Source organism: Lingula anatina, chromosome 4 (assembly GCF_051362555.1).
Source record: "Lingula anatina isolate TDL-2025a chromosome 4, LinAna3.0, whole genome shotgun sequence".
In the NCBI taxonomy this organism is placed as follows: Eukaryota; Metazoa; Brachiopoda; class Lingulata; order Lingulida; family Lingulidae; genus Lingula; species Lingula anatina.
In genome coordinates this window covers 23,039,899-23,056,494 of record NC_141770.1, presented here as the reverse complement: position 1 = coordinate 23,056,494, position 16,596 = coordinate 23,039,899, and positions in this window count along the sequence as shown.

Genomic DNA, 16,596 nt, shown 5'->3' with positions numbered 1-16,596 from the left:
TATCTGCCACTGCTATGTCTCGTGTTGAAAAGTGACATAGGCGCCGCCTGTCGTTCATCCGTGACTGGCATTGAGCACGAGGAGACAATGCGACGATATTTGTTGCTGGAGATCATTATGATTTGAGCAGCCAGCACGAGACAGTAGCAGAATCCCAAGGAGTTGAAAACCAATGTGTAGGAGTGGTAAGCGTCCAGAGCAAGGCCTATCAATGAAATGAAAACTTATATGTACACCTATGACAGTTTTTATTTTCAACAGACATAGGCTAGACAGATTTATTTTCAACGGTTTTTTTTTTTTAATTCAGGCATGTTGTGACTTTCATTTTGTCTCTCCAATTCAAAAATTAGTATGAAAATTACTTTTGATGTTCTACAAGAAACAAGTTCATTCAAATATTATGAAATCGGAGGTCATTTCATGGTTGAACATCAAAAAAGTATCGGTAAAGGGCAATTCTAATTTTGAATTAGAAATGATTTCTAATGAAAATGTTTCATTATGCCAGACACACTATGATAAAAACAGTCCAATTTCAATCATCCATTAGAGTGACGTACATGTAGTTACAATATAGAAAATATTTTTTCAAATGTTGATGACGATAGAAACTTTACAAATATAATTTAATTGACTTCCCCTGCAAATAGCACAATATTATGGCTTCATATTTCATCAGTACAATGTGTTTCGTTAAAATAATTGGTTTCTCCCACCTGACAAGATACCTCCGGTGCCCAATCCAAGTCCCAAGCCAAAGCGCTGAATGAGGTATAAATTGTGGACGTTTTCACTTCCCATGACTTCATGACAAGCAGCGTAACGTGCCGCAACAATAGGACCATATCCGGCTCCTAGAACTGAATTTTTATTAATATAAGCATTTCGTCGATGCCTTCTTTCACAGTTGGAATGTTGGAGACTGAAACCTTCCCTAACTGGACATACCATGGCACGATGTTCGTATATAAATATTTGCTTAACGTAAGTCGGTCGGTGTCACCTTGCTTTCCGTAGTCTTTAGTACACTTCCATTCTGAAAACGAATTATTATACGCCTGCTTGGCGTAGGCCTACATCATAAGGGGCATTACTTTTAATTGTGACCCAACTTAAACATTGGAGCACGGGTAGCGTTACATTCACTTATGCTAAAAAGCAACCATTTGTCTTTATAAAAATACAATGTAAAAGTGGGCCCACCTGCTCCAAATGAAATAACTCCGGCTAAAGACTTGCACGACGGTAAAATAAACCAAGCAAGCGCTAACATCAGTGAGCATCCGGCATACATGTGTAACAAGTAACCCTTGATGTAATCGCCTGACATTCCAACTAGAAATCGAGAAATGAAGTTACCAACGCCATCTGCCGTGAGTGGCAATGTTGACACATAGCCATGGAATCCCTGATCCTCGGCGTACTTTACCTGGAACACATTAACCAATTTAAGACCCCATTCCCATACGGATGGATCGATCTAAGAGTGCATTTCCAGAGATTTTGTTTGATCCATCCGGATCGACCTAACTCCCTGGGGGTTCACACTAAATTGCAGTCAGCCGAGCGCTTACGTTAGTTAATTACACCCTTACAGCTTTTAGTAGGCGGGACAGACGCTTAAGCCGGCTAAGCTGACAGTAATTTAGTGAGACTCCCCACAGGGAAAGATCGAACTAAAATCTGTGGAAATGGGATCTAAATCTCTGGGAATGCAGTCTATCCAATTCACTATCCAAATCACATCAGTTACGTTTACACATGTTATCACTGACTGAATTAAATCATAATGAAAATCATATACGAAATATGTAGATGTGTAAAATATTATTTAGACTGGGTTCCCACAGATTTAGATCGAACCATCTGGATCGACCTAATTCCCTGGGGGTTCACGCTAAATTGCTGTCAGCCGAGCGTGCACGAAAGTTAATTACCCCCTTACGAGTTTTAGTAGGGGGGACAAACATTAAAGCCGGCTAATCTGACAGCAATCTAGTGAGACTCTAGATCTATCTAAAATCTGTGGGAATGCAGTCTTAGATATTTACTAGTTAGACAGCGTGTACCCTACGTAAACTTACCAAAAACGTATACATCACCGCTTGACTTAATCCATAGCACAAAGCTGTCAAAAACCACATCGTCATCAGGATTACTCTCATCCATTGACTCCAGGATAAAGTTTGTGTGGTACCCTGGTCATCCTTTATATTTATCACGCCTTCTGATTTGGGTTCCCGGTATACACATCCGGTGAAAACGCCAAGGAGAAGACCAAAACACATCAAAAAGAGAAATGAATATCTCCAACCGCCAGTGGACATTATCCACCTTGTCAGTAAAGGGATCGTTATAAACCCTGCAAGACAAATGTTCTTTAATCAATTATTTAACATTCGCATCGGAGGTAGAGGTAGTGCATGTACTAGAAGAAGCGTTCTACTGCTTTGACATCACCACACCACAATGATTCTGGAAGTCTCACGCTGTTTGTTACACATATGATGACGATATATGACGCTCATCGATTGGTCACAAAGACGTCACGTGAGGTTAATTATTTTAGTGAGTTCACATTCTGGTAAACTCTTTCCGCCATCTTGGAACTCTTTGGCCACTGTGCATTAGTTTTATTTGTAATCAGTAAGTTATCAGAGTGTCTGACCATGGAAGTATATCTAGAAATATTTCCATGGTCTGAATAATTTTCAATTATTTAAAAAAAATTTGTATTTTAGTCACTTCGGGGTCAATAACGGTCAATGACAGATCCCTAGAGGGTTTTTCTAAGTGATCGTTATTCTCTTCCGTGATTCAGCCCTTAAAATAATCACGTCTATAGTTACTATCAGAATAATAAGGCCTACCTATTGGACTAATCATCGCATGAAAGCTGGTAGCAAATACGTGGAATCGATGGTGCCATGGGAACCACTCGGCCAAAAGAAATTGCATTGGCGTCGTAAGACAACAGATTCCAAATCCAACTAGCACAGATCGTGAAATTGTCAGAAACGCCACATTGGGAGCAATGGCACTGAGTCCATGTCCTAGACAGCAAAGAGCAAAACCAATCCGTATGGTCCACGGGCGCCCTACCACACCACCTATTATCTTTATTAGATGACTGGGAACGAACATTAAGGCAAAAAACAAGGACTGGTTCAGGCCTGAAAAATATATCTAAAGAAGTAGTTCAAATGCGAATTAGTCAATTACGAGTATCCACATTTCACGCGACATTTAGAGCCCATTCAGAACAGATGGTCCTCGGATCTACTGATCCCGGATCACATATGGCGGAACCTACGTGAGAGCAAGACTGCTTAATCCACCATGGTCTCACCGCCTCCACACGCGCCATTAAACGGATTAAATTTCTGTTCCGAGGTTTAATTGCTAGCCCCCTGCTGGGACGGGGCGTGTGGAGGCGGAGAGACCGTAACGGGATTAAGCGGTCTTGCCTCCATGTAGGATCCCCCATAGTTGATCCGTGGTTTAGTACATCCGAGGACCATCTGTTCTGAATGGGCTCTTAGACCCTTTACAAGAATAGGTCAGCGAAAAGCTCGAGAGTGTGATATAGACACTCATACTGTAGTTTGATCATACCTATGTTCTGGTAAATATCCTTAATTTCTTCATATTGACATAAAAACACCTAATATGTACTAAGGTTTTTTTTAATTTTTGTTTTCGATATGAGAGAGAGAGAGAGAGTCATAAACTTGCCTAACAGGAAAGCAGAACTATGCATATCAGAACTGGGCTGGTTAAATTCCGCAACAATCTCGGTCCAACATGCTATTGCTCCTGAAAAGAATATGGACGCCGGCAAAACTGCACCCAGTATCAGATACCCGAAGTAAACCATGGCACCCGAGCTAGCAATGTCACACTTGGTGTCTTTGTCTACCGGTACATGCAACATCAACCTCACAATAAAATGTTGATTTGATAATCACGGAATCCCGTCATGTTAACCTAGATGCTGTAACATGTATTCTATTCGTATATACTGTACCAGCATGTTGAGAAAGAACATTCAATTTTCAAATCTCAAAAAAAAAATGATAAACTGGTGAAGGACGGCTGGTGTAAGCTGGCAATAAAAAAGGTTATGTGATTTCTTTACAGCGTTTATTAATCAGGAACATGAAAATATGTATAATATTTTACATAACCCTAAATTACAAACCTCGCTGAAGCGGCTGGTGGTTAAAATAATATGGTAGGTTCGTCTGCGTTCCGACCTAATTGTGGATCGATCTAATTCTGCGGGGCTTCTCGCTAAATTGCTTTCAGTGTAATCAGCTTAATTGTCTGGCACGCCCACTTGAGTAACTAGGGAGAAGCTGCCTATCGTTAATTACCCCTAGCAGCTTAAGTAAGCGTTCAGGACATTAAAGCCGTCTACACTGAATGCACTTATCGAAAATCCCCGCAGAGTTAGATCCGTTTAACTAGTTCGGTTTTCATCCACACAATACATGCTTTTATAATTAAATTTAAAATTGTAGCCTCAATCTGCACCGTCCTTGGTTTTCTTTCGGTCAGTGTTCAGAGGCGGCACAACTGACATTTTTGCATGTTTTGGCGGTGTACCTAAATCCGCATTTTACGAATAAACTCAGTCTGTTCTTTGCAACTACATGTATTTTACTCTGTAACTTTAACATTTCCATAGTCGCTCAAGGGAAAAAAGAAATATGGGAATCTGGGACTAGTTGAAGCAACAAAACCGAGTTAGAGTGAGCGACCAGAACTTGGCTACATTGTTTTGCAAATGTTGTGCCGCGCCTCACTATTTGATAATTAAAAACACCTGATGTCGGGGCAATTTGGTACTCTATTGTTTAAAATAAGGAAGTTAGCAATCCATATAAACGCCATGAAATTTATTTCTACGCATCACATTATAGTGAATTGAATTTTGAGTCTTTGCTTAATTTGTCGTTCGTGCAAAGTAGATATATCGTAAATATATATCGTTCCTATACATTTCTTTCAGTATTCTGTGTTGAAATAATTTAAAAAGATGCAGGATCTAACATGCCCAGAGCCAAGTGGTCCAACTAAACTCAAACGCACATATTTTACTACATTTATAAAGTATTAGCGCCACTTTTGTTGCTAGAATGAATTGCAAAATTTCAAACAATTAATTTTAGTTTGGGGCCTTGTGCGCATCCTTAATACTATCAAAAGCCCAGGAAAATTTATTTTAAAACCTATGGAACAAAGTAACTTTCAGATCAAGAATACATTTCTTTTGGGCTCAACGCTCAAGTGAAAAGTGTTTCGCTTTCTTGACATTGAGGGACATGGTAAAATTTTACCTCTTACATACTTTTTCAGAACTTGACGAGAGACCAAGTTAGCCCGATGTACCATTAGCCTCGGTCCCCCTATTGTTGACCCCCAAGGAGGTTAAACGGAAAATCCCGAGTGTTGAATAGGTCTTGACAATTTGTCTTTTTTCGTATGTAAAGACACTTAAATAAGTACACTCAAAATAATATATGCAAAGAATAACTACATGCATTAGCATTATGTAATGATAGCCATTTTACGGCACTATCCGAATCGTTATTTATTTATTTATTCATTTCTTAATTTATTTATTTTTGATCACCTGTGTTACATGGCGTGGGATTAAGAAATTCTGATGTTCAGCTTCAAGTGACAATAGATCGTATAATAGCCAGTAACTCCGACCAGTGAAAATTTCAAGGTAGGAGAACAATATAAAGAGATTTACTTCTAGAATGAAAAAGATAACTGACGATTAACTTTAAAATGAAAATACCTAAGCGCAACAGAAAAGCACTTGTAATAGAGACGTATGCGTTTGATAATTTAATTTCATGTCTACAATACATACAGCAATTATCTGTCATCGGCAGTTTTAAAGTAACGCCATTTACCACCCACAAAATGTGAAAACCTGGAACATCAATTTTGCACTAGTAATAGCATTCTCTCTTCGTCTTTGGCCGGTTGGATTTTTTCAGTCGTATATGTCATGTTGCTTGCACAAAGGGACGTTGTTTCTGATGGTTCACCTTTTTTATATAAAACATATCTGCCACTGCTTGGTCTAATGTTGAAAATGGACAGTGGCGCCGTCTGTCGTTCATCCGTGACTGGCATTGAGCACGTGGAGACTGCGGTGCCACAAAATTTGTTGCTAGAGATCATTATGATCTGAGCAGCCAGCACAAGACAGTAACAGAGTCCCAAGGCGTTGAAAACCAAGGTGTAGGAACCGTAGGTATCCAGAACAAGCCCTAAATAAAATGAAAATCCTTGTTGTAGGCAAACTGAGTAGGTTTGGCCCAATTCAGTTATGTGGTGACTTTCTTTCTTATGTCAACATACACAAATTTTAAAAGTATTTTTATGTTTAACAAGTAGGAGCCGTAAGCGTCCACAGGGCGACCTGTAAATGAAATATTAAAACTTATATAGACCTATGGCACTTATGCAGTTTGCGCATGGCAGATTTATTTTCAACGGTTTTTTGTTTGTTTGTTTGTGCATTTCCTTTTTTAAAATCACTCATGTAATGACTTTCATAATGTCTATCCAATTTAAAAAATTAGTATGAAAATTATGTTTAATGTTCTACGAGAAACAAGTCCATTCAAATATAATGAAATCGAAGCTCATTTCATGGTTAAACATAAAAAACCCTGTAAGTATCAGTAAAGGGCAATACTAATTTCGAATTGAATTCATTTGAGTTAGAATGTAAATGTTTCATTATGTCAAACAGGATAGGATAACAACAGTTCAATTTCAAACATCCATTTAAGTGACGTACATGTAGTTACAACAAAGAAAATATTTTTTTTTAATCTTGATAATGATAGAAACTTTTCAAATATAATTTAATTGACTTCGTTTGCAAATAGCACAAGATAATGGTGTCATATTTCAACGGTACAATGTATTTCGTCTAAAAACGGGTTTCTCCCACCTGACAAGATACCCCCGGAGCCCATTCCAAGTCCCCAGCCAACGCGCTGTATCAGAAATAAATTGTGGACGTTTTCACCTCCCATGACTTCATTACAAGCAGCGTAGCGTGCCGCAACAGCTGGACCCTGCCCGGCTCCTAGAACTGAATTATTTGAAATATAAACATTTCTTTGAAATCATCTGTCACAGTTGGAATATTGGAGATTGAAACCTTCCCTATCTGGACATATCACGGAATTATATCATATAATAGAATTTACTAAACGTAAATCGTTCGGCGTCATTTTGTTTTCCGTATTCCTTGTTACTGGTACACTTCAATTCTGAGAACGAATCATTATACGCCTGCTTGGCCTAGGCCTACTTCATATGTGACATTATTTTTGATTGTGACCCATCTTAAACATTGGACCACACGTACCGTTACGAGCAATAATACTGAATAGCAGCAATTCGAATGTCTTTATAAAAATACAAATGTTATGTAAAACGTGAACCCACCTGCTCCAAATGAGATAGCTCCAACCAAAGACTTGCACGACGGTAAAATAAACCAAGCAAGCGCCAGCAACAGTGAACATCCGGCATACATATACAACAGATAGCCCTTGGTGTGGTCGCCTAACATTCCAACTAGAAATCGAGAAATGAAGTTACCAACGCCTTCTGCTGTGAATGGAAATGTTGACACATAGCCGTGGAATCCCTGATCCTCGGCATACTTTACCTGGAACGCAATTACCGATTCAAGATACATGTACCATATCCAAATCACAACGGCAACGTACACACATGTTATCACTAACATGATTTAATTATAATGAAAATTATAAATATAAGATTCGTAGCCGCGTGGGACTTCTGTAAAGTATTATATACTACTGGAACTCCGTGTAACCTGCGTAAACATACCAAAAATGTATACTTCACAGATTCACTTAATCCATTGCACCAAGCTGTCATAAACCACATTGTCATCAGCAATACTTTCATCCATTGACTCCAGGATATAGTGTGTGTGGTACCCTGGTCACTCTTTAAATTTATCACGTCTTCTGATTTTGGCTCCCGATATACACATCCGGTGAAAACGCCAAGGAGAAAGCCAAAACACATCAAAAGGAGAAACGAATATCTCCAACTGCCAGTGGATATTATCCACCTTGTCAATAAAGGGATCGCTATAAACCCTACAAGACAAATGTTCTTTAATCAATTATTTAACATTAGCATCGGAGGTAGAGGTAGTGCATGTACTAGAAGAAGCGTTCTACAGATTTGACATCACCACAATGATTCTGAAAGTCTCACGCTGTTGTTACACATATGATGACGATATTTGACGCTCACCGATTGGTCGAAAGGCACTCAGTTTTATGACTTTTATTTGTAATCAGTAAGTTATTAGAATGTCTGAACATTGGAAGTATATCTAGAAATATATTCAAGGTCTGAATAATTTTCAATTATTTTGAAAATTCATGATTATGTTACAAAGTGGTTATAGACTTTGTATTTCAGTCACTACGGGGTCAATAACTCTAGCTTCAGGACGAACTTAGCAAAGAGGTAATCTCCCCCAAAGTCAATAATTGTGTATATCTTTAGATCTATTTTGTTATGACAGATCCCTAGAGGGTTTTTCTTAGTGATCGTTATTCTCTTCCTTAAGTCCGCCCTTAAAATAACCACGTCTGTGGTTACTATCAGAATAATAAGGCCTACCTATTGGACTAACCACCGATTGAAAGCTGGTAGCAAATACGTGGCATCGATGGTTCCATGGGAACCACTCGGCCAAAAGAAATTGCATAGGAGTCGTAAGACAATTCACTCCAAATCCAACAAGCACAGATCGTGAAATTGTCAGAAACGTCATATTGGGAGCAATGGCACTGAGTCCATGTCCTAGACAGCAAAGAGCAAAACCAATCCGTATGGTCCACGGGCACCCTAACACATCAGATATCATCTTTGTTAGATGACTGGGAACGAACATTAAGGCAAAAAACAAGGACTGGTTCAGGCCTGAAAAATATATCTAAAGAAGTGGATCAAATGCAAATTAGTCACTTATGAGTATCCACATTTCACGCGACATTTAAAGTTCATTCAGTACAGATGGTCCTCGGATCTACTGATGGTCTCAGCGCCTTCACACGCGCCATTAAACGGATTAAATTTCAGCTCCGAGGTTTGATTACGGGATAAAATGGTCTTGCGTCCATGTAGGGTCCGCCATATTTGATCCGTGGATCAGTACATCCGATGATCATCTGTTCTGAATTAGCTCTTAGACCCTCTACAAGAATAGGACAACGATATGCTCGACAGAGCAATATAGATACTTATACTGTAGTTTGATCATGCCATTTTAGCCTACCTGTACGTTTTGGTAAATATCCTGAATTTTTCATAGTGATATAAAAACACCCAATATATAAGTTGTTGTTTTTTTTTTTTTTTTTTTTTTGTCTTCGATGTGTGTGTGTGTGTGTGTGTGTGTGTGTGTGAGAGAGAGAGAGAGAGAGAGAGAGAGAGAGAGAGAGTCATAAACTTGCCTAACAGGAAAGCAGAACTATGCATATCAGAACTGGGCTGGTTAAATTCCGCAACCATCTCGGTCCAACTTGCTATTGCTCCTGAAGAGAATATGGACGCCGGTAAAACTGCACCCAGTATCATATATCCAAAATAAATCATGGCACCCGAGCTATGAGACAGTTATATGATGTCTTTGTATACCGGCATATGCAACATCAACCTTACAATAAAATGTTGATAAGCCAAGAATCCTGTCATGTTAACCTAGTTGCTGTAACATATATTCTATTCGTAAATGTTGTACCAGCATATTGAGAAAGAACATTCAATTTTCAAATCTCAAAATATGATAAATTGGTGAAGAACAGCAAGTGTAACCTGGCAATGGGAAATGTGATTTCTTTACAGCGTTGAATTATCAGGAACATAAAAATATGTATAATAAAGGCCAACATTACAAACCTCGATGACTTAGGCTGGTGGTTAAATTAATATGGTGCGTTCGACTGCGTTCCGATAAACCCATCGAACTAGCTGGATCGATCTAATTCTGCAGGGCTTCTCGCTAAATTGCTTTCAGTGTAATCAGCTTAACTGTCTGGCATGCCCCCTTGAGTATTTTGGGAGAAGCTGACTACCCCTTAGCAGCTTCAGTAAGCGTTCAGGACATTTAAGCCGTTTACACTGAACGTATTTAGCGAGAATCCCTGCAGAATTAGATCAGTTTAGCTAGTTCGGTTTTCATCCACACAATACATGTTTAATTGTAGCTTCCATCTGTACCGTTCTTAGATTTCTTTCAGTCAGTGTTTAGAGGTGGCACAACTGACATGTTTGCATGATTCGCATTTTTAATCAAACCCATTCCAAACCGTCAGTTCTTTGCAACTATTTTACTCTACAACTTGTACGTTCTAGCCCTTATGCTCGCTCAAGGGAATGCGGAAATAGGAATAATCGGGCCTAGTTGGTGCAACAAAACCGACTTAGAACGAGCAGCCAGGACTTAGCTACAAAAGGAACTTCAATGTTTTGCAAATATTGTGCCTCGTCTCACTATTTCATAAAGAAAAAACTGATGTCGGGGCAGTTTGGCACTATATTATTTAAAATAACAAATTCAGCGATCCATTTGAACGTCATGAAATGTATTTTTACGCATTACATTATATTGAATTGATTTTTTGCTTAATTTGTCGTCCATATGAAGCAGATTTATCTTGACTGTATATTGCTCCCATAAATTTCCTTCAATATTCTGTGATGAAATATAAAAAGATACAGGAACTCTCATGCCCCAAGCCAAGTTGTCAAACGACACTCAAACGCACAATTTTTATCATAAAGTATGGTCTTTTTTCGTTTGTAAAGACACTTAAAGAAGTTCGCTCAAAATAATATGTGCACGGTATAACCACATGTAAAAGTATTATATAATGATAGCCATTTTACGGCACTATCCGACTTACCGTCGTCATTTATTTATTTATTTATTTATTTATTTATTTATCTCGTATGGTACATGGCGTGGGATTAAGATATTCCCGTGGCCTGATGTTCAGCTTCAAGTGACAACAGATCGTACAATAGCCATTGACTCCGACCAGTGAATATTGAAAGGTACGAGAGCAATATAAAGAGATTTACTTCTAGAATGAAAAAGATAGCTGACGACGAACTTTAAATGAAAATATCTAAAACGCCACAGAATAGTGCATGTAATAGAGACGTATGCCTTTGATAATTTGATTTCACGTCCACCATAGGCCTACATACAACATTTTACCACCAACAAAGTGTTAAAACCTGAAACATCAATTTTGCACTAGTAATAGCATTCTCTCTTCGTCTTTGGCCGGTTGGATTTTTTCAGTAGTATAAGTCATGTTGCTGGCACAAAGGGACGTTGTTTCTGTTGGTTTACTTCTTTTGTTATATAAAACATATCGGTCTCTGTTTGGTCTCCAATTGAAAAGTGACGGTGGTGCCGCCTGTCGTTCATCCGTGACTGGCATTGAGCACGTGGAGACTGCAGTGCCACAAAATTTGTTGCTAGAGATCATTATGATCTGAGCAGCCAGCACAAGACAGTAACAGAGTCCCAAGGCGTTGAAAACCAATGTGTAGGAACCGTAGGTATCCAGAACAAGCCCTAAATAAAATGAAAATTTTTTGTTGTGGGCAAACTGAGTAGGTTTGGCCTAATTCAGTTATGTGGTGACTTTTGTTCTTATATCCTGTTAACATAAACATATTTTTAAATTATTTTTATGTTTAACAAGAAACTTCAAGTCCATTCAAATACACGTATAATAGAAGCGGAGATCATTTCACGAGTGGACATGGAAAACCTAGTATACGTAGATAAAGGGGAATACGATTTATTATATAGCAAAGACAATGATCAAAGTCACCACGTGTGACTTTGCAAAAGATGTCACCCCCCCCCCCCCCCCCAAAAAAAAAAAAAAACTTCCATGTATAATATTGGAAGTCATACTACATGTGTAGCCTGCCCGATGCGTACAGAAACAAGGACTTCACATAGAGAATGACGACAAACGTTTCATTATGACCAACAGTAGGGCTATATTACAGTTCAATTTCAATAATATAATATATATAGATAGTTGAGTGTTTATACAAACTGTAGTTTAATGATGGAAGAGACCTTAACATATCGCTTTGCTTCATTTGCAAAAAAAAAAAAAAAAAAAAAAAAAAAAAAAAAAAAAAAAAAAACATATGATACTTTACTGATTCAATATTTCATCAAACTTTATATTTCTCCCACCTGACAAAATACCTCCGGAGCCCAATCCAAGTCCCCAACCAACGCGCTGAATGAGGAATAAATCGTGGACGTTTTCACCTCCCATGACTTCATTACAAGCAGCGTAGCGTGCCGCAACAAATGGGGCCTGCGCGGCTCCTAAAACTGAATTATGTGGGAGATAATATGCTGTCACCAGAGCCATATATGCCAGAACACCTCGAGTGTCAGTGCAAGAGGTGCTCAAGGCATACATGGCGAGAAGGTGACAGTATGTTATTTGACATACACACCGGTAGGAAGTACCGGTAGGATTTTACCGAATAACACACCTAAACTTTAATAAAGTTATATCGATACGGTAACATAGCATCTCTATGTGTGCATCTTAAGTATAATCATTATTGTATTATCTTTTGTTACAATTGGCATGCTGAAGATTTATGAACCGTACATATCAAACGTCACATCCCATGAAAAAGCATTCGGCATCATTTTGATTCCAATTTCCACTTTATAATTCGACTTTGAAACCCTTTGTGATCGTTTTATGAAAAGTCACTATACTGAGTAAAATATACATAAACATTTATATATTTATAAAAATGCAAAGATTCTTAATGACAGCCTACCTGCTCCAAATGAAATTACTCCGGCCAAAGACTTGCACAACGGTAAAATAAAACAAGCAAGCGCCAACAACAGTGAACATCCGGTATACATGTACAACAGATAGCCCTTGATGTAGTCGCCTAACATTCCAACTAGAAATCGAGAAATTAAGTTACCAACGCCATCTGCCGTGAGTGGAAATGTTGACACATAGCCGTGGAATCCCTGATCCTCGGCGTACTTGACCTGGAACACAATGGTGTATTTAAAATGAGTTACCAAAGCCAAATAAAAACGCATGAGAACAGTGCGATTACTGACTATAACTGAATGAATTATGCTGTAAATTATAGCTTTCGAAGACACATTGGACAATGTTATTTTTATATGAAGGACTCCCTTCTTTAACTTACCAAAAATGTATACATCACAGATTGGCTTAATCCATTGCACCAAGCTGTCATAAACCACATCGTCATCAGCAATACTTTCATCCATCGACTCCAGGATATAGTGTATTGGGTACCCTGATCACTCTTTAAATTTATCACGCCTTCTGATTTTGGCTCCCGATATACGCATCCGGTGAAAACTCCAAGGAGAAGACCAAAACACATCAAAAAGAGAAACGAATATCTCCAACTGCTAGTGGATTTTATCCACCTTGTCAGTGAAGGGATTGTTATAAACCCTGCAAGACAAATATATTTATTTATTTATCATTTTTACTTTTTTAGTATTAGTTGTTGTAGAGGTATTTAAATATTTTTACATCAACAAGGTGATTATATTATTTCACAGTGTAGGTACACCGCCTACACAAAATAATTGATGCACGCAACAAATTGTGGATACATATGAACGTTGTATAATTGTTTACAAGTTAATTGGTGACAGAAAACCCTATTAACTTTGTACTGTATGCCCATTTTCCGTCGTGACGTTTTGTCGGGAAAATTTGCAGTACTCCTAGGAAGTGTATCTGGGAATTTATGTGCAATTTTATTAAATACATGTATAATGTATAAATATAGACACGTACCATTTTCACAGTGTAAAATGTGCAATGACTCTATAGTCTTTTCGATCATAAAAGGTTAATATAAAGCTAGTTTTCTAACTGATATTCCCTTCCCAAATTCTCCCCTTAAAATAATCACATCTCTGCTTAAAACCAGTACCGGGGTACTGTATTATGTTTACCTATTGGGCTCGTCATCATATGAAAGCTGGTAGCAAATACGTGGTATCGATGGTGCCATGGGAACCACTCGGCCAAAAGAAATTGCATTGGGGTCACACAACAACTGATTCCCAATCCAACAAGCACAGATCGTGAAATCGCCAGAAACGCCATATTTGGTGCAATGGCACTGAGTCCATGTCCTAGACAGCAAATAGCCAAACCAATCCGTATGGTCCACGGGCGCCCTAATACATCGGCTATTATCTTTGTTAGATGACTGGGAACGAATATAAATGCAAACAACAGGGACTGGTTTAATCCTGGAACAGTAAATCTAACGCAAAATTAAAGGAAAATAACTCTTCGTATGAGATCTATATTTCACATTAAAAACATTGTGAATAACTCATAGAAATATAATATATTCTGTTTTACCACAAAAACGGCAGTTATAGCTATTATTCTGATATCTGAGCTTGTCTTTAGACCACGTGATCTCCATTGATGGCTATACTCTGTTAAAATCTCCTAAGAGATTTAAGAAAAAAAAACTTTTTAGAAAAAAAGCAGGGACTAACTATAAATGTAAAAATGGATTCATTAACCAATGGTTAGTGTGGGAAAATTGTTGTTTACTCCAGGAAAATTCATTTTTTGGCCGAAACGAAGAGTTATTATCCCTTTAATAAAATAAGAGATTCATAAGTCTCCCTTTGGTATAAGGGTAATGAAAAGACATTCATACTGTACATGCAACTTGATCATACCATGTAAGCCTACGCTATGGTTTACATCAATAAAGTTCTTCATATTGGCATTTTAATTTTAAAGAACAAAAAATGAAAATTAAGGTTTTTAACGGTTTTGTTTTAGGTGTGTGAGTTTGTGAGAGGGAGAGAGAGAGAAATTGTCATGAACTTGCCTAACAGGTGTACATTATAGTTTACATCAATAAACTATTGCCATAAAAACACAAAGAGAGAAATTGAAGGTTTTTTATATTTTTGTTTTCGAGCAGTGTCTGTTTGCGCGTGCGTGTGTGTGTGTGTAAGAGAGAGAGAGAGAGAAAGAGAGAGAGACCGAGAGAGAGAGATGAACTTGCCTAACAGTAAAGCGGAACTATGCATTTCAGAACTGGACTGGTTAAATTCCGAAACTATCTCGGTCCAAGATGCTGTTGTTCCTGAGAAGAATATGGAGGTCGGTAAAACTGCACCAAGTATCAGATATCCAAAATAAATCATGGCACCCGAGCAATGAGACAGTTATATGATGCCTTTGCCTTCCTAAAAAAAAAGAAAGAAAATAAACATTGGCCTGTACCGGTATTCATAAAACGTTAACCTTACTCTGAAATTGTTTTTAAATGAGGGTTGTTCACCATGTTAACCTAGTTGTTGTTTCATGTATCAGCTTTATATTGTACCAGCAAGCATATAGGGAGCCTACAGTAGACTATGTGGAGAAAGAACATGCATTAATTCAATTTACAAATCTAAAGAATGATACATTAGTTAAGGACACGCACTACATAGTTCGTAGGCCCTGCAAGTAGTCTGTCCATATAAAATAATTGGAAATGTGCTTTTTGTGCTCTTTTTGCAGCGTTTAATATTCCAATTCGTGAAAATTCATGAAAATTAGTAGCCTATCTTCCATAGGGTCTATATTATTTTATAAAGGTCTACTAGGCCTATATAGGCCTAAATGTAGTCAGTGTTTATGTGCTGACATAGACTGGGGTGTATTTAAAACTGCAATTTATATTTTCAGCCGGTTTCAAAATATATGTCTCCAAGCACCCAAACCCAATATAGAGGTGCACGGGCATGCTCTAAAAATATTTAGTGCACAGATTGCAAATTATGTTTGATTATTTTAGGATCCCACATGAAGAAGTTTGTATCAAAGTTTTACTCTCCCTGAACAATGAATAATAAAAAAATAATTCATCGTCTAACTCAAAAGAGGAACACACGCTACTGTCAAAAATGCATTTGAAACGTTCAGCTGTGAAACATTTTACTCACTTTGAAAATTCATTCATCACAGGTTTTCTTCTGTGATTTATCTCCTGCAAATATAACGCTGTTAAAAATTATATTAATCTTCTGTATAGAGCAGTTAATTGTTTTTGAGCCACTTTACATTGCTTGTCACTGAATATAAAAAACGGGGAAAATACACCCTACCGACAATAAAATAAGCATTAGGTAAATTATTTTCCTCTCGTGATCCAAATGTTATATCAGAAATGTCAAACTAGGCTATCATGGAATCACAATATATTTTTCGGTCAGCAACAGAAAAAAACCGTTTTCTATTGCACCAAGTAGGCCTACTTGAACAAAATGAAACTTTCTGACAACTTTTCTGGAGAACATAGGCCCTACGTTACCTTAGCTAGCTGCTAGTAGGGGGTCTATTAGCAATGACACACAGAGTTACACTTTAAATATTTACAAAAAACATCATCACGGTTAATTTAAGA